Source organism: Triticum urartu, chromosome 7A, assembly GCF_056163025.1.
Source record: "Triticum urartu cultivar PI428250 chromosome 7A, HENAU_Tu73, whole genome shotgun sequence".
In the NCBI taxonomy this organism is placed as follows: Eukaryota; Viridiplantae; Streptophyta; class Magnoliopsida; order Poales; family Poaceae; genus Triticum; species Triticum urartu.
Genome location: NC_141879.1, coordinates 99,750,181 through 99,775,504, shown reverse-complemented (window position 1 = coordinate 99,775,504; position 25,324 = coordinate 99,750,181).

Sequence of the window (25,324 nt, the reverse complement as noted above, 5' to 3'; positions counted from 1 at the left end):
CACTTCTTTTTGAGCTTTAAGTACTTGTTCTACTTGGGTGGTGACCATAGAAGCATGTTTGCTAACAAGTTTAAGTTCACCTTTAATATCAGCCATATAATCACCCAAGCGTCTAATCATATAAGGATTTTCTTTTAATTGTCTACCAAAATAAGCATTGAAGTCGTCTTGCTTAAACATAAATTTATCAAACTCATCCAAGCACTGACTAGCAATTTTAGTAGGAGGGACTTCAGCTTTATCATATCTATAGAGAGAATTTACCTTTACTACCTGTGTCGGGATATCTGGATCAGGAGGTTCTTCAATAAATAATTGAGATCATATGTTTCTTCAACAGGCGGTGAATTAAGACCATGTATTTCTTCAATAGGAGGTAAATTCTTAATGTCTTCAGCTTTAATACCTTTTTCTTTCATAGATTTCTTTGCCTCTTGCATATCTTCGGGACTGAGAAATAGAACACCTCTCTTCTTCGGAGTTGGTTTAGGAATAGGCTCAGTAATTGGAGCAGGAGATGGCTCAGGAGCTGGCTCAGGAGGTGCCCAATTATTTTCATTTGTCAATATATTATTCAATAGAATTTCAGCTTCATCCGGTGTTCTTTCCCTGAAAAGAGAACCAACACAACTATCCAGGTAATCTCTGGAAGCATCGGTTAGTCCATTATAAAAGATATCAAGTATTTCAAGTTTCTTAAGAGGATGATCAGGCAAAGAATTAAGTAACTTGAGAAGCCTCCCCCAAGCTTGTGGGAGACTCTCTTCTTTAATTTGCACAAAGTTGTATATTTCCCTCAAAGCAGCTTGTTTCTTATGAGTAGGGAAATATTTAGCAGAGAAGTAATAAATCATATCCTGGGGACTACACACACAACCAGGATCAAGAGAATTAAACCATATCTTAGCATCGCCCTTTAATGAGAACGGAAATATTTTGAGTAAATAGAGGTAACGTGATCTCTCATTATTAGTTAACAGGGCAGCTATATCATTTAACTTAGTAAGATGTGCCATAATAGTTTCAGATTCATAGCCATAAAACGGATCAGATTCAACCAAAGTAATTATATCAGGATCAACAGAGAATTCATAATCTTTATCAGGAACACATATAGGTGAAGTAGCAAAAACAGGGTCAGGTCTCATTCTATCTCTAAGTGATTCTTTGTTCCATTTAATTAATAACCTCTTAAGCTCATATCTATCTTTGCAAGCAGAAATAGCAGCAGAACATTCCCTATCAAAAAGATAACCTTCAGGAATAACAGGCATATTTTCATCATCACTATCATCATCTTATTCAGATTCAATAATTTCTTTTTCTCTAGCCCTAGCAATTTGTTCATCAAGAAATTCACTAAGGGGCACAGTAGTATCAGGCATAGAAGAAGTTTCATCATAAGTATCATGTATAGCAGAAGTGGCATCATGAATAACACGCGACATATTAGAACGAATAGCAGAAGTAGATGTAGGAGTCGCAAACTTACTCATAACAGAAGGTGAATCAAGCGCAGAGCTAGACGGCAGTTCCTTACCTCCCCTCATAGTTGAGGGATAGATCTTGGTTTTTGGATCTCTCAAGTTCTTCATAGTGTCCAGCAGATATAAATCCTAAGTGACTCAAAGAATAGAGCTATGCTCCCCGGCAATGGCGCCAGAAATTTGTCTTGATAACCCACAAGTATAGGGGATCGCAACAGCTTTCGAGGGTAGAGTATTCAACCCAAATTTATTGATTCGACACAAGGGGAGCCAAAGAATATTCTCAAGTATTAGCAGCTGAGTTGTCAATTCAACCACACCTAGAAACTTAGTATCTGCAGCAAAGTGTTTAGTAGCAAAGTAATATGATAATGGTGGTAGCGGTAACAAAAGTAAAGACAACAAAAGTAATGTTTTTGGTATTTTGTAGTGATTGTAACAACAGCAACGGAAAAGTAAATAAGCGAGAACCAGTATATGGAAAACTTGTAGGCACCGGATTAGTGAGTGATAATTATGCCGGATGCGGTTCATCATGTAACAGTCATAACATAGGGTGACACAGAACTAGCTCCAATTCATCAATGTAATGTAGGCATGTATTCCGTATATAGTCATACGTGCTTATGGAAAAGAACTTGCAGGACATCTTTTGTCCTACCCTCCCGTGGCAGCGAGGTCCTATTGGAAACTAAGGGATATTAAGGCCTCCTTTTAATAAAGAACCGGAACAAAGCATTAGCACATAGTGAATACATGAACTCCTCAAACTATGGTCATCACCGGGAGTGGTCCCGATTATTGTCACTTTGGGGTTGCCAGATCATAACACATAGTAGGTGACTATAGACTTGCAAGATAGGATCAAGAACTCACATATATTCATGAAAACATAATAGGTTCAGATCTGAAATCATGGCACTCGGGCCCTAGTGACAAGCATTAAGCATAGCAAAGTCATAGCAACATCAATCTCAGAACATAATGGGTACTAGGGATCAAACCCTAACAAAACTAACTCGATTACATGATAAATCTCATCCAACCCATCTCGTCCAACAAGCCTACGATGGAATTACTCACGCACGGCGGTGAGCATCATGAAATTGGTGATGGAGGATGGTTCATGATGACGACGACGACGAATCCCCCTCTCCGGAGCCCCGAACAGACTCCAGATCAGCCCTCCCGAGAGGTTTTAGGGCTTGGCGGCGGCTCCGTATCATAAAACGCGATGATTTCTTCTCTCTGATTTTTTTCTCTCCGAAAGCAAATATATAGAGTTGGAGTTGGCGTCAGAGGGTCAACAGGGGGCCCACGAGGTAGGGGCGCGCCCTGTGGGGGCGCCCCCACCCTCGTGGAAAGGGTGTGGGCCCCCTGGTCTTCATATTTGGCGAGGATTTTTTATTATTTTTTCTAACACCTCTCGTGGAGTTTTAGGTCATTCCGAGAATTTTTGTTTTCTGCACATAAAACAACATCATGGTAATTCTACTGAAAACAACGTCAGTCCGGGTTAGTTCCATTCAAATCATACAAGTTAGAGTCCAAAACAAGGTCAAAAGTGTTTGGAAAAGTAGATACGACGGAGACGTATCACAGCTCCACCTCATACCTTTTACCTTACCTATAAGCTTAAATAGTCTTGATCGCGAGGGTGTGAGATTGCTGAGTCCCCGTGACTCACAAATACTTCCAAAACCAGCTTGCAGGTGCCGTTGAACCCTGTAGATGACGCAACCAAGCTCAAGGAGGAGCTCTATGAAGATCGTGTTCTTTATGTTGTTCCGCTTTCCATTTGATCAGTAGTGGAGCCCAGTTGGGACGATCGGGGATCTGTGTAGCATTTGGGGTAGTCTTCTTTTATTTTGCTTCCGTAGTCGGACCTTGATTGTATTTGGATGATGTAATGCTTTATTCATGTATTGTGTGAAGTGGTGATTGTAAGCCCACTATGTATCTCTTTCCCTTATTTATTACATGGGTTGTTGTGAAGATTACCTCACTTGCGACATTGCTTTCAATGCGGTTATGCCTCTAAGTCGTGCTTCGACACGTGGGAGATATAGCCGCATCGAGGGCGTTACACACCCACCACCCACTTAGTAGCCACTGTCGATGACTTAACCGACATGCTCGACTTTGACTCCGAAGACATCGACGGTATGGACGACGATACGGGAGTGGAAGAGGAATCACTGCCCAAAGGGCACTGGACAGCCACCTCGTCATACGATATATACATGGTGGACACACCCAAAGAAGGCAATGGCAATGAGACAACGGAGGATGACCCCTCCAAGAAGCAACCCAAGCGCCGGCATCAGCGGCGCTGCTCTAAGTCCCGCCAAGGCAAAAGTGGTGATACCGGCACCGAAGATAATAGCACTTCGGACAGCGCCGAAGACAACAACAATCCCCTCCAGCAAGATTTAGAGCAAGAGGATGGAGGAGCCAGCTCTCCTGAGAAAGCGGCAGATGGAGAGCCGGAGGATGATAATTACAGGCCTCCCTCCGAAGACGAGGCAAGCCTCGGCGATGACGAATTCGTCGTGCCAGAGGATCCCGTCGAACAAGAGCGCTTCAAGCGCAGGCTGATAGCCACGGCACATAGCCTTAAGAAAAAGCAGCAGCTTCAAGCTGATCAAGATCTGCTAGCTAACAGATGGACTGAAGTCCTGGCGGCCGAGGAGTATAAACTCGAACGCCCCTCCAAGAGTTACCCAAAGTGCAGGTTGCTACCCCGACTGGAGGAGGAAGCACCGAAACCTACATCCCTGGCGTATGACGCGGCTGATCGGCCACCTTGTGGCCGCGACAGAGAGATATTCCAGCCAAAAGCTCAGCCCGCACCCCGACGTCATTCAAATAAAAAGGCAGGGGAAATACGCCAGGCATGTGGGATGTATTGGAGGACAAAGCAAAACATGCAAGATCGATCTATGGATCAAGAGGGCACGCCACTATGCGAGACGATGATCGTCACGCCGGATATAGCAAAAGCAAGTCTGGCCGGGCCGAACACAGCGGACAAGACTCATTCGAGCTGCGGCGCGATATAGCCAGTACAGAGGCACCGCACACCCCTTATGCTTCACAGACGAAGTAATGGATCATCAAATCCCAGAGGGTTTCAAACCCGTAAATATAGAATCATACGATGGCACAACAGATCCTGCGGTGTGGATCGAGGATTTCCTCCTGCACATTCACATGGCCCGCGGTGATGACCTACACGCCATCAAATACCTCCCACTCAAACTCAAAGGACCAGCTCGGCATTGGCTCAACAGCTTGCCAGCAGAGTCCATTGGCTGTTGGGAAGATGTCGAAGACGCATTCCTCGACAACTTTCAGGGCACTTATGTACGACCACCAGACGCCGATGACTTGAGCCACATAATTCAGCAGCCAGAAGAATTGGCCAGGCAATTCTGGACACGGTTCCTAGCAAAGAAAATTCAAATCGTCGACTGTCCGGATGCAGAGGCCCTAGCAGCTTTCAAGCACAACATCCGCGACGAGTGGCTAGCCCGGCACCTTGGTCAGGAAAAGCCGAAATCTATGGCAGCCCTCACGACACTCATGACCCGCTTTTGCGTGGGAGAAGACAGCTGGCTGGCTCGCAGTAATAACATATCAACGAACCATGGTACTTTGGATACCAAGGACGGCAATGGCAGGTCACATCGCAACAAGCACAAGCGGCGCAGTAACAACGATAATACCGAGGATACGGCAGTCAATGCCGGATTCAAAGGCTCTAAACCCGGTCAGCAGAAAAAGCCATTCAAAAGAAACACTCCGGGCCCGTCCAATTTGGACCGTATACTTGATCGCTCATGTCAAATACACGGCACCCCTGACAAGCCAGCCAAACACACCAACAAGGACTTTTGGGTGTTCAAGCAGGCCGGCAAGTTAAATGCCGAAAACAAAGATAAGGGGTCACATAGCGATGACGAGCAGGAGCCCCGGCAGCCGAACACCAGAGGACAGAAGAGGTTCCCCCCACAAGTGCGGACGGTGAACATGATATAAGCAACCCACATCCCCAAGAGGGAGCGGAAGCGTGCACTCAGGGACGTATATGCGTTGGAGCCAGTCGCCCCCAAGTTCAACCCATGGTCCTCCTGTCCGATCACCTTCGATCGCAGGGACCATCCCACTAGCATCCGTCATGGCGGATTCGCCGCACTGGTCCTAGACTCAATCATTGACGGATTTCACCTCACTCGAGTCCTAATGGACGGCGGCAGCAGCCTGAACCTGCTTTATCAGGACACAGTGCGCAAAATGGGTATAGACCCCTCAAGGATCAAACCCACTAAAACGACCTTTAAAGGCGTCATACCAGGTGTAGAGGCCCATTGCACAGGCTCAGTCATACTGGAAGTGGTCTTTGGATCTCCGGATAACTTCCGAAGTGAAGAGTTAATCTTCGACATAGTCCCGTTCCGCAGTGGCTACCATGCAATGCTCGGGCGAACCGCATTTGCAAGATTCAATGCGGTACCGCATTATGCATATCTCAAGCTCAAGATGCCAGGGCCTCGGGGGGTCATCACAGTCAATGGAAACACAGAGCGCTCTCTCCGCACGGAGGAGCACACTGTGGCCCTCATAGCAGAAGCGCAAAGCAGCCTCTTAAGGTAATCCACTAGTTCGGCGATTAAGGACTCGGACAACTTCAAGCGCACCCAGAGTAATCGGCAACCGGACCGCCTGGCATGTCGCGAGCTCGCATAGCAATGCGGTGCCCACCCCGGCCCCAGCCAAACGGAGAAATCCATGCCATGCGTACATAATTATGCATTAAAAATACCATGGGCACAAGCGGGGAGGGGGGCACGACGGCGGCATGCCCCAAGTCGCGGCTTAAACCGCACTAGGGGCTTCCCGCTTTGTTATTTTTCTCTTTCAGGACTTTAATCTCCGGAAACCCTGTCCGGCAGCGTGATTGCCGAACACATGATGCAGCAACCAAGGAGGCAGAAAGCTACGTCACACCACGGAACTCCCAGGTGGATTATGATAAATGAGTGAAATATTTGTTTTAATACTATTCCTTAGCTTGCCCTCGGGAGGGACATGTCAAACAGTCCTACTTTTTGCTTATCGCACTACTTGTATCATTCTGCTTCAACGCACCTTCTTGAATAAAAATTTCATAGCATTAAGACTATTATTGCATTCTTCTTTTATATATATATGTCCATTCATGACATCCAGCACCCGTACACTCTGGTATGGTCAATACGCTAGGGGCTTAAGCATACCTCATAATACGGCATGAGAAGTCCGAACACTTTCGACAGTGCGACACCCCGAACTTATAGCATTATATGCATCAGCTCCGAATCATGTCTTGGGTCAATAGTTGGGTTTGCCCGGCTCCCATGTTTTGGTACCTTACGTTCCGCTATATCGGCTAAGGTAGCACTGGGAGAACTACTGCGATTGTGCCCCGGTTCTGCTGGGCTAAGCACCTCAGTAGAGAAAGCTAAAACTGATTGTCATGATAAGGTGAGAGACTGGTCGCTGTTCGAGATGTTTTCGAGTCCCTAAAGACTTATGCCGCTTAGAGCGAGGAGCCGGCCCTGTCCGTCTTAAGGCGCGTATCGCGCCCCGAATTCAGCCTTCCGAATACTAGGGGCTTCGCCGAAATTTAAAATTATAGAATTCTACGGCTAAGTTAGAGTGATAACGCATTATAGTCCGATTGCCTTGTTCGTTGTGCTGAGCACCTCCCTCGAAGGACCCAACAATGGGAACAAGAGTGCTCGGGTTCATCCCGAACACCCCAGCACTCGTGGCGTGGGGGCAGAAGCCGACGACTAGCCATCTATCAGATTTGATAAACAGCCGAACAGAAGGTAATATTTTAAATTCAAACAAGTGTTGCATAGCGCATATGAACAAGTTTTCATAAATACATGATTGCACGAGCGAGTTTACTCGAATATTATATCTTTCGTACACTCGTCCGCCACGAGATGAGCGCCCTTCAGGACACCCTCATAGTACATGTCGGGGTGGCGATGCTCCTTGCCCTGTGGCGGCCCTTCCTTCACCAGCTTCACGGCATCCATCTTGGCCCATTGCACCTTCACACAGGCGAAAGCCCGGCGTGCACCTTCGATGCAGACGGACCGCTTGATGACTTCAAGCCGTGGGCAGGCATCCACAAGCCGCCTCACCAGGCCGAAGTAGCTGTTGGGAAGGGCATCGCCAGGCCACATCCGGACTATAAAGCCCCTCATGGCCTGTTTGGCCGCCTTGTGCAGCTCGACCAGTTGCTTCAGCTGGTCGCTCAAAGGCATCGGGTGTTCGGTCCCAGTATACTGAGACCAGAACAGCTTCTCCGTTGAGCTTCCCTCCTCGGCCTGGTAAAACTATGCGGCATCCGACATGCTGCGGGGCAAATCTGCGAATGCTCCTGGAGAGCTCCGGATTCAGGTAAGTAACAAGTAATTCACTTTCACATGCTTGCTTTGCATATAGAATTCCTTAGCCGCCGCTATCTTCTTCATTGCATCTATCTCCTGGAGGGCCTTTTGGGCTTCGGCCTTGGCACTCTTTGCGCTCTCGAGGGCCGCGACAAGCTCGGACTCTCGCGTCTTCAAGTCAAGCTCCAACGCCTCGTGCTTTGTCACGAGAGCATGGAGCTCTTGCTGCACCTCGCCCACCTGTGCCTCATGCCTTTCCCGCTCGGGGCACTCCTTGGCCGCTTCATTTTCGGCTATGGATAGCGCTTGCTTCAGGGTCGCCACCTCGGTCGTGGCCCCTGGCAAATTTATGATGATCCTGTCATTTTGCAATCGCATTCTTTTTATATATATCCATAGACAAGGTACTACTTACCTTTGTTCTCCTCGATCTGCCTCTTGGCAAGGCCGAGCTCGTCCTTGGACCCTTTAAGGTCCTCCTTCAGTGCGGCGACCTCTGCAATAAGTGCGGCAGAGGCCAACAGTGAAGCCTGCATACGCATATAGACATACTTATATTAGACTCTTGCGATATTATTTGATCCTCTGTTCGGCTCTTCTTTTTGAACACCGAACAGAGCATCAGGGGCTACTGTCTATGCGGTAATATTTTTCCTATATTTCATAAACTTACCTCAAAGCCTGTTAGAAGGCTAGCACAGGCTTTAGTCAGTCCGCTCTTGGCAAACTGAACCTTCTGGACCACCGCACTCATAATAGTGCGGTGCTCTTCGTCGATGGAAGCGCTGCAAAGCGCTCCCAGCAGATTGTCCGGTGCCTCTGGATGGACAGAGGTCACCGGCACAGGTGTTTTGCCCCTTTTGGAAGGAGGCCGCCTGCCCGAGTCCGGAACCACTGGGGGTTCCGGCGCAGTGTTCGGCTGAGGGACGAACTCAGAGCCCTCGGGAGCCTTGCTCCCTCGGCTCCCGGAGTCCGGAAGGTCGCCTTGAGGCGCCTCCGGGACTGTCTCCCCTCGGCCCGGTGCCTCTTGAGACAATACCTCGGCATTGTCCATAGGGCAAGGGGAGGTGGCGGTCGGAAGTGGATCGCTATCCATATCCGACGAGCCCAGGGAGTCATCCGACGATACATCGATACGGGCTCGCGGCGGTCTGCATAGTCATAATTCGGCGTTAGGAGAGGCAGTGCGACAAAGGTATGCTATGAGTTATTCTGGCATCCGAATACTTACGATTTCGCCAGAGGCTTGGACCTGAGCAGCCACTCATCTTTGCCTTCGGCGATGATGGTGGAATAGTCCGGAAGGAGAGTCCTTCCCTTCTTGGACCCTTCGGCCCCCCTGGTTGGGGCAGCCTTCCTTTTCTTGTCTCCCCCAACTGAAGGGGGAGCATCTTCTTCTTCCTCCTCCTCGTCTTCGGGGGAGGAGTCGCAGAGTTGTCGGACGATGATTCCGATAACACCTGGCATCGGTAACTCTTTCGGGTTCCCTTGGCCTTCTTGGTCTTCTCCGGCACCTTATAAGGGGCCAGAGTCAGCATCTCCGTAAGGAGAGCGTCCGTAGTGTCCTCGGGCAGAGGGGCCGGACAGTTAATCTGCCCCGACGTCTCGCATGGAGATCAGACCCCGCACATGTTAAGCTAGGGGAAATAAAATATCCTACCGGATGTATGGAACTCATCGAATGCGCTCGGCGCTTCGCGCTTAGCCCGCGGTCCTTGGTGAGGGAGGGAGGGACCTCAGCGCCCTTGAACAGCACCTTCCAGACGTCCTTGTGCGTCGTGTCGAAGAGCTCGCTCAGAGTCTGGTGATGGCCCGGGTCAAACTCCCACAAGTTGAAATCCCGTTGTTGACACGGGAGGATCCGGCGGATGAGCATGACCTGGACTATGTTGACAAGCTTGAGCTTCTTGCTTGCCATATTCCGGATACATTTCTGGAGTTCTTCCAGCTCCACCGAAGGACCCCAGGACAGGCCCTTCTCTTTCCAGGAAGTGAGCTGCATGGGGATTCCAGATTGAAACTTGGGGGCGGCCACCCAGTTGGCATCGCGCGGCTCGGTGATGTAGAACCACGCTGATTGCCACCCCTTTATGATCTCCACGAAGGAGCCTTCAAGCCATATAACATTGGGCATTTTGCCCACCATGGCTCCACCGCATTCTGCTGGTTGGCCGCCCACCACCTTCGGCTTGATATTAAAGGTCTTTAGCCACAGGCCAAAGTGGGGCCGGATGCGGAGGAAAGCCTCACACACGATGATGAACGCCGAAATGTTGAGGACGAAGTTCGGGGCCAGATCATGGAAGTCTAGCCCGTGGTAGAACATGAGACCACGGACGAATGGATGGAGGGGAAACCCCAGTCCGCGGAGGAAGTGGTGGAGGAAGACTACCCTCTCGTGAGGTTTAGGGGTAGGAACGATCTTCCCCGTAGCGGGCAGCCGGTGCGCGATGTTCGCGGCCAAGTATAAGGCCCCGTGCAGCTTCTTGATGTGTCCCTCCGTAACGGAGGAAGCCATCCATTTGCCTCCCGCTCCGGACATGATTGGAGAAGGTTGAGGGGAAGGATGTAGGCTTGGGCATTGGAGCTCGAGTGTGCAAGATAGGATGAGCAAGGAGGAAGAAGGCGTGGGTAGAAAAAGGTTATACCTTGTCCCTTTATAAGGGCGGCCGAAACTATGCGCCCCCACTAGCCTGGTGAAACTCGCTTATCCCCCAAGCGCCGTAATCGATGGCGCGGTTGGGTTACCCATGCCCGTATTGATGAGAATCCCGTAATGAGGGGGGACACGATCTCTGCTTTGAGGAGATGTGTCAAAAAACTACCTCGTGTTATGTGCAGGGCTAGTTAAAGGAAACAGTTCGAATAATCACTGGGCCATGGCATGATGTCATGTTGCCGAAACAAGTCAGCAGATTAGATTTTTTGGAAATATTATTCTCTCTACGGTGGCAATTGGAACTTATTTTGCAGGGTCGGACACTATCCTTGTATTCAAATTCTTCCGTGGTGTATTCGGAGGAGGAACCCGCCTTGCAATGCCGAAGACAATATTGCGCGCCGGACTCATCATCATGGAAGCCTTGTTCAGGGGCTACTGAGGGAGTCTTGGATTAGGGGGTCTCCGGACAGCCGGACTATATCCTTTGGCCGGACTGTTGGACTATGAAGATACAAGATTGAAGACTTCGTCTCGTGTCCGGATGGGACTCTACTTGGCGTGGAAGGCAAGCTAGACAGTACGGCTATGGATATCTCCTCCTTTGTAACCGACCTTGTGTAACCCTAACCCTTTCCGGTGTCTATATAAACCGGAGGGTTTTAGTCCGTAGGACAACAGACAATCATACCATAGGCTAGCTTCTAGGTTTAGCCTCTCCGATCCCGTGGTAGTTCAACTCTTGTAATACTCATATCATCAAGAATAAATCAAGTAGGACGTAGGGTTTTACCTCCATCAAGAGGGCCCGAACCTGGGTAAAACATCGTGTTCCTTGCCTCCTGTTACCATCCGCCTTAGACGCACAGTTTGGGACCCCCTACCCGAGATCCGCCGGTTTTGACACCGACACTCATAAAATATTTAAGTGAAGCACAGAGAGCAATTCTAACAAGTCATGATATAATTTTGGCACTCTCAAATAGGTGTGTCCAGCAAGGATTGATGACTTAAAACACAAAATAGAAAAAGCAAAGGCACATATCATACAAGATGCTCCAAGCAACACACATATCATGTGACGAATAAAAATATAGCCTCGAGTAAAATACCGATAGTTGTTGGAAGAAAGCGCGGATGCCACTCGGGGGCATCCCCAAGCTTAGTTGGTTGCTCATTCTTGGATAATATCTTGGGATGTCGGGGCATCCACAAGCTTAGGCTCTTGCATCCTTCCTTCATCCATCGTAATATAACTCAAAACTTGAAAACTTCAATCACACAAAACTCAACAAAACCTTCATGAGATCCGTTAGTATAAGAATAATAAATCACTACTATAATTGTTGTATCAAACCAATTCATATTTTTTTGTATTATATATACTGTATTCCAACTTTTCTATGGTAAAAACTCATCAAAGAAAACCATAGAGCCATCAAAATAAGCACACAACATAAAGAAAACAGAATCTGTCAAAACAGAACAGTCTGTAGAAATCTGACTATTTCGAATACTTTTGTAACTCCAAAAATTCTGAAAAATTAGGCGACCTGAGAAATTCGTATATTGATCTACTACAATTGGAATGGGTATTTTATCTCTCTCTGGTAAAAAATGATAATTATTTTCGTGAGTGCAAAACTTTCTGTTTTTTCAGCAAGATCAAACAATTATTGCCCAAGAAGATCATAAAGGATTTACTTGGCACAAACACTAATTAAAACACAAAAAACACAATCATAACAGTAGCATAATTGTGCTAACACTCAAAAACAGGAATCAAAAAGCAAAAATAAATTTTATTCATTGGGTTGCCTCCCAACAAGCACTATAGTTTTACGCCCTTAGCTAGGCATAAATTTTCAAGGGTCCTCACACAACAGATAATAATTGAAACACAAAGAGAGCATCATGAAACATGTGACAAACACATTTAAGTCTAACATACTTCCTATGCATAGAAATTTTATAAGAAAACAAATTATGAAGACAATAAATATAAAGCATATGCAAAGGAGATGAATAAAACATTGACAATCTCAACATAATGAGAGGTAATTTAGTAACATGAAAATTTCCACAACCATATTTTCCTCTCTCATAATAATTACATGTAATATCATGATCAAATTCAACGATATAGCTATCACACAAATATTCTCTTCATGATCCACATGCATGCAAAGTTGACACTCTTCCAAAATAGTGGGATTATCATCAAATAAAGTCATGACCTCTCCAAACCCACTTTCATCAAAATTTTCATAAGATTGAACAATCTCTAAATATGTGGGATTATTTTTAGCTAAAGTTGACACTCTTCCAAACCCACTTTCAATATTATCGCAAACATATTCATCATGAGGTTTAAACAAATTTTCAAGATCATAAGAATCATTATCACCCCAATCATGATCATTACAATAAGTAGTGGACATAGAAAAACAAGCATCCCCATGCTTGGGGGTTTGCATATTATTTGAATAATTGACATTAATAGAATTTATAGTAAAATCATTGCAATTATGCTTTTCATTCAAGGAGCTATCATGAATCACTTCATAATTTTTTTCATCACTATTTTCAGATTCACGAATCTCAAGCAAAACTTCATAAAGATAATCTAGTGCACTCAACTCACTAGAAATTGGTTCATATAATTGGATCTCTTAAAAAGATTATCAAGCGGATGAGGATCCATATCAATAGATTTTTAGGAAGCGAAGATGCAAGCATATAGGAGGCACATGGCAACACAAGCAAACAAAAGATCTGACGAGAAAAAGGCGAACGAAAAAGAGGGCGAATAAAACGGCAAATTTTTGTGAAGTGGGGGAGAGGCAAATGGCAAATAATGTAAATTGCGAGGAGATGAGATTTGTGATTAGGAACCTAGTTATGTTGAAGATCCTCCCTGGCAACGGCGCCAGAAATTCCTTTCGATGTCGCTTGAAGCTACGTCGGTATTTGCCCAAAGAGGAAGGGATGATGCAGCACAGCGGCGGTAGGTATTTCCCTCAGATATGAAACCAAGGTTATCGAACCAGTAGGAGAACCAAGCAACACAACGTAAACAGCCCGTGCACACAAATAACAACACCTCGCAACCCATGTGTTAAAGGGGTTGTCAATCCCTCCCCGGCAACGGCGCCAGAAATTCCTTTTGATGTCGCTTGAAGCTACGTCGGTATTTCCCCAAATCGGAAGGGATGATGCAGCACAGCAGCGGTAGGTATTTCCCTCAGATATGAAACCAAGGTTATCGAACCAGTAGGAGAACCAAGCAACACAACGTAAATAGCCCCTGCCCACAAATAACAACACCTCGCAACCCGACGTGTTAAAGGAGCTGTCAATCCCTTTCGGGTAACGGTGCCAGAAATTGGCGTGCGGATGGGAATAAGTTGTAAATACTGATAGATCGAACGCGAACAAAATAAATAAAGATAAATTGCAGCAAGGTATTTTTGGGGTTTTGGTCTAATAGATCTGAAAATAAAAGCAAATAAAAGTAGATCGCAAAGGCAAATAATATGAGAAAGAGACCCGGGGGCCGTAGGTTTCACTAGTGGCTTCTCTTGAGAAAAATAGCAAACAGTGGGTAAGCAAATTACTGTTGTGAAATTGATAGAACCTCAAATAATGGTGACAATATCCAGACAATGATCATTACATAGGCATCACGTCCAAGATTAGTAGACCGACTCCTGCCTGCATCTACTACTAGTACTCCACACATCGACCGCTATCCAGCATGCATCTAGTGTACTAAGTTCATCGAAAAACGAAGTAATGCAATAAGAACGATGACATTATGTAGACAAGATCCGTTTATCTATTGTGTTAGATATAGATCCCATATTTTTATCCTCGGTAGCAACGATACATACGTGTCGGTTCCCCTTCTGTCAGTGGGATCAAGCACCGTAAGATCGAATCCACTACCGGGCACCTCTTCAAATAGATTAAGTTGGCCAAACAAAACTCAAATACCGGAGAAGAAATACGAGGCTATAAGAGATTGTGCATAAAAGAGATCAAAGAAACTCAAATACTTTCATGGATATAAAAAGATATGAATGATCATAAACTCAAAGTTCATCGGATCCCAACAAACACACCGCAAAAGAGTTACATCATATGGATCTCCAATAGACAATTGTATTGAGAATCAAGAGAGAGATGAAGCCATCTAGCTACTAACTACGGACCCAAAGGTCTACAAAGAACTACTCACGCATCATCGGAGAGGCACCAATTGAGGTGGTGAACCCCATCCGAGATGGTGTCTAGATTAGATCTGGTGGTTCTAGACTCTCGACGGCTGGATGAATATTTTGTCGACTCCCCTACTGTTCTGGGATTTTTGGGGTATTTATAGAGCAAAGAGGCGGTCCGGGGGGTACCCGAGGTGGGCACAACCAACCAGGGCGCGTCTTGGCCTCCTGGCGTGCCCTGGTGGGTTGTCCCCTCCTCGGTGCAACCAAGGCCCAACTTCTTCCTTTTGGTCCATAAAAAATCATCGTAAAGTTTCGTGAAATTTGGACTCCGTTTGATATTGATTTCCTGCAATGTAAAAAACATGGGAAAAAACAACAACTGTCACTTGGCACTGTCAATAGGTTAGTACCGAAAAATCTTTACCTAATATTAAAGGGAGAATCGTTTCTCCGGTTTTTTTGGTTTACGGTGGGACCTAGATAATTTTGGTACGTCGTAGAAGTTTTCTGGTGCGGGCGTTTTTCTCCTTCTCCCGATTTGTTTCTGGCAAAAAAATATCACAGGACGCACAGAGCCGCAATGGGCCGGCCCATTAGCATAACAGCCCACGCCAGTAAAAAAAATTCTAAGAAAAAATCCTGCACCATGAGGAATCGATCCAAGCCGTTCATGCTAAAGAGCTCAGTATGCTAGCCACTAGACTAAACATGACTTGCATTTTAATTAGCAGCGTGTAGTTTTAAATTAGTTGACAGTCGCGCCAGATACTGCATGGAAAAGATTTATTTTTTTGAAAAAGTTAATATATTTTAGAATGCGATTTTTTTTCAAAATTGTTAACACAAAATTAAACTCGAACATTTTTTAAAAAAAGAACAATATTTCGCTTTTTAAAAAACTTGAGTATATTTTAGAGCACAAACAATTTTCAAAACTAGGATGTACTGTTGCAATTATTTTCCAAATTTGCAAACATTTTAAAAAGACAAATATTTTTAAAATTATAAATTTGAAAAGGCAAAAAAAATTTAAACATGTTTTTTAAACTAAGAGGTACTGTAGCCAAATTGTTTCAGTCTATACCTATTAATTAAACTTGGCGAATTTTTGAAATATGCCCACATGATGCATTGTTTTAGTTCAATTTATCAAACTATGATATGGAAGGAATCTTTTTCTCTGTCGCATCTTCACACGTACGACGATTCTCACTTGGCCCAGTGACTCCTGTCAAAATGCATGAGGAGTCCAACTAAAATTTCATGGTTGATCTGACACAAACTATTTAATTTACATGATGACATGGACATATATTATGTGCAGTGCTTTTCCCTATTATATTAACCAGATGATAAATAAGAAACTTTGTTCAACGCTCTTTCTCTTCGCCGAACACGAAGGCGGCTCAACAATCCATTGGACCTGGCCAACCTTGGTTAGTGACAACTGGTAATGCGACCACCGGCGACGAGGACGGCCGACGGCAAAGACGACAACGAAAACATGTGTCTCGTGTCGTATTTAAATGGAGGATGTGGACCTGAGGATGAGGTATTAGTCATGTTTATTATGTTATGGGCATGAGGATGAGTTTTTTAGCCATGCTCAATGGATAAGGGCATGTGAGGGTTATTTTCTCCGTTGCAATGCACAGGCATGTTTGCTAGTAATAATAAAGCACATAGGGTTTCTGCCCGTCCGTCACGCCAATTTGCAAAAAAGACCCTACGTTTTCATGAAATCAATCCGTGGTATAGATTTAAGTCACACCGAACCGTTATTTTACAGTTTTCGAAAAAAATCCTGACTTTTTAGGTATTCCGTTCGCGGATCATATTTAAGTCAAACAAATGCTTTTCTAAACCATCCATATATTTTAAACTGTAACTCCGATTTAAACATGTGATATATGAAATTTGATTAGAAAAATATGTAGAATATGAATATAAGATAATTTTAACCTGTTAAGTTTTTATAAATATTATTTTGGAAGATATTTAATTCAAACAAATCGTTTTCTAAATTATACATATCTTTTAAATCGTAACTCCGATTTTAATATGTTATATATGAAATTTGATTAGAAAAATGTGTGAAATATGTATATGATGTTAATTTTACCTTAAATATTTTTTAAATATTGTTTTGGAAGAAAAATTATAACTATAGCACACGATCCATTTTTTTGATACAGGCGGCAATCCGAATTGCAAATAAACACCCACTATAATCATGGGAAAATATCTCTGAATACGTCTGAATACGTCGCATGGGAAAATAATAGATTTCTCATCGCAAGTGTGCGAGAAAGCGAGAGAGAGGGAGAGGGAGGAGAGAGGGAGAGAGAGACATCTTAGGATCAACCACATTCTAACACATTTTGGTTTGTGTGAACACTAAGGCCACAGCCGGCAAAGGTGAGAAGAAGGATAAGCGGAAACACAAATATGATGCGTTGCGAAAATAAAGGAGATGGATCTACTGTGGTCTTGAGTGATGGTTGTTCGGTTAAGAGTGTGTGTTGTGTTTTTTCTCCCGTTGCAATGCACGGGCTCTTTTGCTAGTGATATAAAATGATTATAAAACATCCACGATTGATAATAAAACAACATAGAACAATCAAAAAATTATAGATACGTTGGAGACGTATCAGCCGTCAAGGGTCAGATGGTTAAAACTGCAGCGATCACTTCTTTTGCAATCCAAGCTATTGAAGGAATATGCCCTATATGCAATAATAAAGTTGTTATTTATATTTCCTTATATCGTGATAAATGTTTATTATCCATGCTAGAATTGTATTAACCAGAAACTTAGTACATGTGTGAATACATAGACAAACAGAGTGTCCTTAGTATGCTTCTACTTGACTAGCTCGTTAATCAAAGATGGTTAAGTTTCCTGACCATAGACATGTGTTGTCATTTGATGAACGGGATCACATCATTAGAGAATGTTGTGATGTACAAGACCCATCCATTAGCTTAGCATTATGATCGTTGAGTTTTATTGCTATTGCTTTCTTCATGACTTATACATGTTCCTCTGACTATGAGATTATGCAATTCCCGAATACCGGAGGAACACCTTGTGTGCTATCAAACATCACAATGTAACTGGGTGATTATAAAGATGCTCTACAAGTGTTTCCGAAGGTGTTTGTTGGGTTGGCATAGATCGAGATTAGGATTTGTCACCCCGTGTATCGGAGAGGTATCTCTGGGCCCTCTCGGTAATGCACATCACTATAAGCCTTGCAAGCAATGTGACTAATGAGTTAGTTGTGGGATGATGCATTACGGAACGAGTAAAGAGACTTGCCGGTAATGATATTGAACTAGGTATGAGGATACCGACGATCGAATCTTGGGCAAATAACATACCGATGAAAAGGGAATACGTATGTTGTTATGTAGTTTGACCGATAAAGATCTTCGTAGAATATGTAGGAGCTAATATGAGCATCCAGGTTCCACTATTGGTTATTGACCGGAGATGTGTCTCGGTCATGTCTACATAGTTCTCGAACCCGTAGGGTCCGCACGCTTAACGTTCGATGATGATTTGTATTATGAATTATGTGATTTGATGACCGAGGTTTGTTCGGAGTCCCGGATGAGATCAAGGACATGACGAGGAGTCTCGAAATGGTCGAGAGGTAAAGATTCATATATTGGAAGGTTGCATTCGGACATCACAATGGTTCCGAGTGATTCGGGCATTTTTCCGGAGTACATTGCTCACGCAGCCTTCTCCCTCACGCACCCCTTGTTGGCCGGCCTCGTGTTTTTAATGAGGCAATATCTTATCAAAGATCATACGTCATACTTTCTTTTTTCCCTGCCGGTTTTTTTAAAGAAAGTACTCAAGACATATTAATTGTTCTCTAAACTCATCGATGAGTTTTCTCCTTCTTCAAAGGTTTTTCTCATATGAGTTATCAAGAGACAACAATCATTATATGTTGCATCATTTTCTCCTTATTATTTTTCCCACTGGGTTTAAAGGAGTTTTAGCAACATATCTGCACTATTCTCCTCATATGAGAAACTTTGATAGAAAACTCATAAGGAGAAAACTTTGATAGAAAACTCATAAGGGAAAAGAGTGCAATATGATATGCCATTGAAAACTCCTTTCAAACCTAGTGGGAAAAATATGAGGATGAAATGTATGACATATACGGGCACTTGTGTTTATATTGTCTCGTTAAAAACCTTTATGAGAAACCATTAGGGAAAACTCATGAAGGGAAAAAGAGTACAATATATGCAATCTTAGGATTGTTAATAGGTTATAGATTTGGGAAATTACCGCCCCTGAACTTTGCAGAACTTGGAGAATGTGTAATAAAAATTCCATTGATATGGTCATGACATTATGAATAATTTGTAAGATTTTTGAAGTATCTTGTTTGCATATTGTTTCCTCACTTTCTATAATTCGTGAGGATAAGTAATTTTCGAGCAATGTACTTTATGATATTGATCTTCATATAACCTGTAGGTATTGAGTAACACAAGTGGTAGAGTCTTGATAAATCAAGTAATGTGATTCTGGTGAATCTTAACCACATGATTTTGAGTGTAGTTAATCATTCTGCAAAGGCATGCATATTTTGCACAGTTTTTAGATAAAACAATTATGTCAGAATGATTACTAGAAATGGCCATTAAAGCCCGTTTAGATGACTTCTATATGAAGGCCACTCCCCTCTCCCTCACGCGCCCCTTGTTGGCCGGCCTCGTCCTCCCCTCCTTTATATACGAGGGCATGGGGGCACCCCAAAGGGACAACACAAGTTGATCTTTTAGCCATAGTTACACACCTCGGTCATATCGTCGTAGTGCTTAGGAGAAGCCCTGCGCCGGTAACTTCATCATCACCGTCACCACGCCGTCGTGCCGACAGAACTCTCCCTCGGCCTCAACTGGGTCAAGAGTTCGAGGGACGTAACCGAGCTGAACGTGTGCTGATCGCGAAGGTTTCGTGCGTTCGGTACTTGATCGGTTGGATCGCGAAGATGTTTGACTACATCAACCGCGTTACTAAACGCTTCCGCTTTCGGTCTATGAGGGTACGTGGACACACTCTCTCCGCTCGTTGCTATGCTTCTCCTAGATAGATCTTGCGTGATCGTAGGCGATTTTTTTGAAATACTATGTTCCCCAACAGTGGCATCCGAGCCAGGTCTATGTGTATATGTTATATGCACGAGTAGAACACAAAGAGTTGTGGGCGATAATAGTCATACTGCTTACCAGCATGTCATACTTTGATTCGGCGGTATTGTTGGATGAAGCGGCCCAGACCGACATTACATGACCGCTTTCATGAGACTGGTTCTACCGCCGTGCTTCACACACAGGTGGCTAGTGGGTGTTTGTTTCTCCAGCTTTAGTTGAATCGACTTTGACTACACCCGATCCTTGTTGAAGGCTAAAACAACACACTTGATGAAAAATCGTTATGGTTTTGATGCGTAGGTAACAACGGTTCTTGCTACAAGCCCGTAGCAGCCACATAAAACTTGCAACAATAAAGTAGAGGACGTCTAACTTGTTTTTGCAGGGCATGTTGTGATGTGATATGGTCAAGACGTGATGAGATATAAATTGTTGTATGAGATGATCATGTTTTGTTAAAGTTATCGGCAACTAGCAGGAGCCTTATGGTTGTCTCTTTATTGCATAAGATGCAAGCGCCATATAATTGCTTTACTTTATCGTTATGCGATAGCAATAGTTGCAAAAGCAATAGTTGGCAAGGCGACCATGTGACCACACGTTGATAAAGATCAAGATGATGGAGATCACGGTATCAAGCCAGTGACGATGGAGATCATGACGGTACTTTGGAGATGGAGATCAAAGGCACAAGATGATGATGGCCATATCATGTCACATATTTTGATTGCATGTGATGTTTATCTTTTATGCATCTTATTTTTCTTAGTACGACAGTAGCATTATGAGATGATCTCTTACTAAAATTTCAAGGTATAAGTGTTCTCCCTGAGTATGCACTGCGGCGACGGTTCTTCGTGCTAAGACACCACGTAATGATCGGGTGTGATAAGCTCTACGTTCACATACAATGGGTGCAAGCCAGTTTTGCACACGTAGAATACTTGGGTTAAACTTGACGAGCCTAGCATATGCAGATATGGCCTCGGAACATTGAGTCCGAAAGGTCGAACGTGAATCATATAGTAGATATGATCAATATAGTGATGTTCACCATTGAAAACTACAACATCTCACGTGATGATCGGACATTGTTTAGTTGATATGGATCACGTGACCATTTAGATGACTAGAGGGATGTCTATCTAAGTGCGAGTTCTTAAGTAATATGATTAATTGAACTTAGTCCTGATAGTATTTGCATATCTATGTTGTAGATCAATTGCTCGCGTATAGCTTCCCCGTTTTATTTATGATATGTTCCTAGAGAAAACTAAGTTGAAAGTTGATAGTAGCAATGATGCAGACTAGATCCGTGATCTGAGGATTATCCTCATTGCCGCATAGAAGAATTATGTCCTTAATGCACCACTAGGTGACAGAACTATTACAGGAGAAAATGCAGACATTATGAACGTTTGACAAGCTCGGTATGATGACTACTTGATAGTTTAGTGCACCATGCTTTACGGCTTAGAACCGGGACTTCAAAAATATTTTGAAACACCATGGAGCATATGAGATGTTCCAAGAGTTGAAATTGGTATTACAGACTCATGCCCGAGTCAAGAGGTATGAGACCTCTGACAAGTATTTTTGCCTACAAGATGGAGGAGAATAGCTCAACCAGTGATCATGTGCTAAGAATGTGTGAGTAATACAATCACTTGAATCAAGTGGGAGTTAATCTTCTAGATAAGATAGTGATTGACAGAGTTCTCTAGTCACTCTCACCAAGTTACTGGAACTTCATGATGAACTATGATATGCAAGGGATGACGAAAACGAATCCCGGAGCTCTTCGCGATGCTGAAATTGGCGAAGGTAGAAATCAAGAAAAGCATCAACTGTTGATGGTTGAAAAGACCACTAGTTTCAAGTAAAAGGGCAAGGGAAAGAAAGGGAACTTCAAGAAGAATGACAAGCAAGTTGCCACTCCCATGAAGAAGCCCAAAGCTAGACCCAAGCCTGAAACTGAGTGCTTATACTGCAAAGGAAATGGTCACTAGAAGTGGAACTGCCCCAAATAATTGGCGGATAAGAAGGATGGCAAAGTGAACAAAATTATATATGATATACATGTTATTGATGTGTACTTTACTAGTATTCATAGTAGCCACTGGGTATTTGATACTGGTTCAGTTGCTATGATTAGTAACTTGAAACAGGAGTTATAAAATGAACAGAGACTAGTTGAGGGAAAAGTGACGATGTGTGTTGGAAGTGATTCCAAGGTTGATAAGATCACCGTCGCACACTCCCTTTACTTTCGGTATTAGTGTTGAACCTAAAATAAATTTTATTTGGTGTTTGCGTTGAGCATAATATGATTGGATCATGTTTATTGCAATACGGTTATTCATTTAAGTCAAAGAATAATTGTTATTCTGTTTACATGAATAAAACCTTTTGTGGTCATACACCCAAGGTGGATGGTTTATTGAATCTCGATTGTAGTGATACACATATTCATAATATTGAAGCCAAAAGATGCAAGGTTAATAATGATAGTTGCTACCTCTTGAGCACTGCGTTGGATTTCCCCGAAGAGGAAAGGATGATGCAGCAAAGTAGCGTAAGTATTTCCCTCAGTTTTTGAGAACCAAGGTATCAATCCAGTAGGAGGTTGCGCGCGCGTCCCCTAGTACCTGCACAAAGCAAATAACTCCTTGCAACCAACGCGATAAGGGGTTGGCAATCCCTTCATGGTCACTTACGAGAGTGAGATCTGATAGATATGATAAATAATATTTTTGGTATTTTTGTGATAAAGATGCAAAGTAAAATAAAAGCAAAGGAAATAACTAATTATTGGAAGATTAATATGATGAAGATAGACCCGGGGGCCATAGGTTTCACTAGTGGCTTCTCTCAAGAGCATAAGTATTTTACGGTGGGTGAACGAATTACTTTTGAGCAATTGACAGAATTGAGCATAGTTATGAGAGTATCTAGGTATGATCATGTATATAGGCATCACTCATCGACCGCTATCTAGCATGCATCTTGAGTATTTAGTTCATGAAAACAGAGTAACGCCTTAACCAAGATGACATGATGTAGAGGGGATAAATTCATGCAATATGATAAAAAAAACATCTTATTATCCTCGATGGCAACAATACAATACGTGCCTTGCTGCCCCTACTGTCACTGGGAAAGGACACCGCAAGATTGAACCCAAAGCTAAGCACTTCTCCCATTGCAAGAAAGATCAATCTAGTAGGCCAAACCAAACTGATAATTCGAAGAGACTTGCAAAGATAACCAATCATACATAAAAGAATTCATAGAAGATTCAAATATAGTTCATAGATAATCTTGATCATAAACCCACAATTCATCGGTCTCAACAAACACACCGCAAAAAAGAAGATTACATCGAATAGATCTCCACAAGAGAGGGGGAGAACATTGTATTGAGATCCAAAAAGAGAGAAGAAGCCATCTAGCTAATAACTATGGACCCAAAGGTCTGAGGTAAACTACTCACACTTCATCGGAGAGGCTATGGTGTTGATGTAGAAGCCCTCTGTGATGGATGCCCCCTTTGGCGGACCTTCGGAACATGCCCCAAGATGGGATCTCATGGATACAAAAAGTTACGGCGATGGAATTAGGGTTTTGGCTCCGTCTCTGATCGTTTGGGGTACGTAGGTATATATAGGAGGAAGGAGTACGTCGGTGGAGCAACAGGGGGCCCACAAGGGTGGAGGGCACGCCTGGGCGGGTAGGCGCGCCCCCTACCTCGTGGCTCCCTCCTTTGTTTCTTGACGTAGGGTCCAAGTCTCCTAGATCATGTTCGGTGAGAAAATCACGTTCCCGAAGGTTTCATTCCGTTTGGACTCCGTTTGATATTCTTTTTCTTTGAAACCCTAAAATAGGTAAAAAAAATAGCAATTCTGGGCTGGGCCTCCGGTTAATAGGGTAGTCCCAAAAATAATATAGAAGTGGAAAATAAAGCCTAATAATGTCCAAAACAGTAGATAATATAGCATGGAGCAATGAAAAATTATAGATACGTTGGAGACGTATCAAGCATCCCCAAGCTTAATTCCTGCTCGTCCTCGAGTAGGTAAATGATAAAAACAGAATTTTTGATGTGGAATGCTACTAGGCATAATTTTAATGTAATTCTTCTTAATTGTGGCATGAATATTCAGATCCGAAAGATTCAAGATAAAAGTTCATATTGACATAAAAATAATAATACTTCAAGCATACTAACAAAGCAATTATGTCTTCTCAAAATAACATGGCCAAAGAAAGTTCATCCCTACAAAATCATATAGTTTAGTCATGCTCCATTTTTGTCACACAAGAATACTCTCATCATGAACAACCCCGATGACAAGCCAAGCAATTGTTTCATACTTTAGCAATCTCAAACCTATAAACTTTCACGCAATATATGAGCGCGAGCCATGGACATAGCACTATGGGTGGAATAGAATATGATGATGGGGGTTATGTGGAGAAGACAAAAAGGAAGAAGGTCTCACATCAACAAGACTAATCAATGGGCAATGGAGATGCCCATCGATTGATGTTAATGCAAGGAGTAGGGATTGCCATGCAACAGATGCACTAGAGCTATAAATGTATGAAAGCTCAACAAAAGAAACTAAGTGGGTGTGCATCCAACTTGCTTGCTCACGAAGACCTAGGGCATTTGAGGAGGCCCGTTGTTGGAATATTCAAGCCAGGTTCTATAATGAAAAATTCCCACTAGTATATGAAAGTGACAAAACAAAAGACTCTCTATCATGAAGATTATGGTGCTACTTTGAAGCACAAGTGTGGCAAAGGATAGTAGCATTGTCCCTTCTCTCTTTTTCTCCCATTTTTTTTTATTTGGGCCTTATCTTTTTTATGGCCGTTCTTTATATATATATATATATATATATATATATATATATATTCCTCACTTGGGACAATGCTCTAGAACATGATGATCATCACACTTTTATTTATTTACAACTCAATGATTACAACTCGATACTAGAACAAAAGATTACTCTATATGAATGCCTCCGGCGGTGTACTGGGATATGCAATGAATCAAGAGTGACATGTATGAAAATTATGAACGGTGGCTTTGCCACAAATACTATGTCAACTACATGATCATGCTAAGCAATATGACAATGATGAATGTGTCATGATAAAAGGAATGGTGTAAAGTTGCATGGCAATATATCTCGGAATGGCTATGGAAATGCCATAATAGGTAGGTATGGTGGCTGTTTTGAGGAAGATATATGGATTTTATGTGTGAAAGAGCGTATCATATCACGGGGTTTGGATGCACCGGCGAAG